Source organism: Bombina bombina, chromosome 8 (genome assembly GCF_027579735.1).
Source record: "Bombina bombina isolate aBomBom1 chromosome 8, aBomBom1.pri, whole genome shotgun sequence".
NCBI classification, from domain to species: domain Eukaryota; kingdom Metazoa; phylum Chordata; class Amphibia; order Anura; family Bombinatoridae; genus Bombina; species Bombina bombina.
The window spans coordinates 289,082,331-289,084,619 of NC_069506.1; the positions used below are offsets into that span (position 1 = coordinate 289,082,331).

Here is a 2,289-nt window from a genome sequence, read left to right on the forward strand (position 1 = left end):
TAAGTTTGGTAGCAAAATAGTACAAACCTCTCCACCGTATACCATGCCACTGCCAGAGAGAAGGTATTATGGGCAGTAGCTTAAAAGAATCAGAAATATCAGCTTTAGACAGCTATGCACCTTTACCTGTGCTGATAATCTATTGGATAGCCTAATCAACTGAAGCATATTAACGTAAGAATTCCTCTGAAGGAATCAAGGAGTTAAGGCTAAGTATGTGTTATTAATGAAGCGCTGACAAATCGTAAATCAAACTAACTTTATTGGAAAAATTTTCCTTGACCAACCCAATCGGGTTGACCCTTCAGTTGTGAAACGGTGGTACAGTGAAAGGTCCAATAACAAAACCCTTCTCTAGCTCACACTGGAGTTAGGAATCCACTGCCACCATGTTTGCTGACTGGGGGAAGGGTGTGTAACCAAGCAGGCGTGCAGGTAGTGGTTATTAATGTGGCTTAGTCAGGTGGACTTTACCTGTTTAAGTGTACAGGAGGACTTGGGGTGAGCCCTATAACAATTGGCAGAAATATGTAGAAAGTGACATTGATTGTAATTTTATGTGGTATATCTAAAATTATTACAAATTAGGGCTTTCTGAGACAGAATAGCGGTGGTCTTGGCGGAAAAAGAGCAATGATAGTCATAAAATGCAGAGCAACCATATTTCTGACCCAATTTCACTATCCTGTAGAGGTAAAGATCCAGTTCCTCTCTCCTATGCGGGCTTACGGAGCAAATTATATCCCTGTAAAAAACTAAAGGCAAGGACAAAACCTAGGATAGAGAGTTTGCGGCTAAGTCTATGGTCCTTAGCCTTAACTACTACTGAAACAGTGCCGCAAGCAAAAGACTTATTCTCCACTACGTCGTGAGCCACTATCAGGGGGGAAGCCAAATTAACATCCTTGCCCTCTAATATATCCTTCCAAATGTTTCCTGGCATGAAATGTGCCGGAATGAAAGAGAGGGTGCTGGTACCTGTACCTGAGACTATGGATAGAGGGGCTGGGACAGCAAGTATCTCAGGAGTAGCGGTGTCTCTGGGGTCATGGTGGTGGTTGGGTGATTCTCAGGTGTTTCAACCCTAGCCCATAGCTCGTGAAATGATGTTGTCAATTAGTTTAGGGTAGTTTGTATCTGTGTCAGAGATGTAGCAACAGTACTTAAGGAGACTTGTTCAGTGCTGTTGCCTGGCATGCTGGGGAAAAAAAGCCTAAATAAATCATCTTTGCTGTGCTGTAGTTCGGCCATGAGCTTGGGAATGGTCCAGGATATATAGAAGTGAAGTGAAGGTGCACTCCCGTGCCCCAATCCTCTGGCAGGAAGGAGATGGTGGGACAGAGGCCAATTCATCGATGTCTGAGGCTTGAGGCATGACCTATTAAACGGAGAGAAAATAATTATATATATATAGATATGAGGTAGGATTTTTTTTTTTTTTTACTTCCATATGTCTGAGGTATGTGGTGCAAATTAGCGGACTCAATATGATGATAGTAAATCAGTTAAAATGGAAACTCGACTTGCACGAGACCGAAAGCGTGTCAGCCCCTCTCTGTAAGAGAGGCCAAGTTACCTGGGGCGAACTGGGCAAATTAGAAACTTAAAACTCAGGTAAGAGGTAGGAATGTTGCCTATCTCATGAACGTATGATGTATGTATCTAGGGACGAGGTGACTTGCTACCAAACAAGTTAATTAATTAATAAATGATTGATAGCTCAATCCGTAGGTGCCCGTAAACGTGGCGACAAAATGCGGTGGGATAACGGCAGAAGTGACAGGAATACTGCTGTATGTGAAAAGAAACAAGATGTGAACATGACGTAATGTAAATGCAATAATGAAAAACGTAATCAAAGGAAATCGTGCAAGGTGATGGTTCGTGCAAAATGAGAAAAAGAACTTAAGCCTGAAGGAATACCAACCTGTAGTAACGGAACCAGAATTCTAACTTGAATGGCCTGAGGATAAAGAGAAAAAAACTATGAGAAAAAAAAAGAGAGCGAAAACCACAACTTGATCAAACATAAAATCCAGATCTAAAACCATGCTTTGCGCAACAGCTAGCGGACCACTTGTAATCTAGCCTTGTATAAGCATGAATAATATACCCACATACCCACAGCTGCTATAGCTTTAAGGGTAAGGTTATTATTTTTTCTTTGGTTTGGTTTATTTACAATAGAGATTGCCGACATTAAACTCTAATGCACTTCAATGCATTTGTTTTAGGACAGTCTGGGTTAGATTACAAGTGGAGCACTAAATATCGCTGGCGTGCAAGTGA

The 2,289-nt window shown here is 41.5% G+C and overlaps 1 long non-coding RNA gene across 1 annotated transcript; it reads right to left on the reverse strand.

Moving 5' to 3' along the window:
- Positions 1-245: 245 nt before the first annotated feature.
- LOC128638209 (uncharacterized) lies at positions 246-1,963 on the reverse strand. The gene is made up of 2 exons (XR_008399065.1): positions 1,928-1,963; positions 246-1,378 (listed from the first exon to the last, which is right to left on the reverse strand). It is a non-coding gene; the product is annotated as an uncharacterized LOC128638209 (long non-coding RNA).
- Positions 1,964-2,289: the final 326 nt, after the last annotated feature.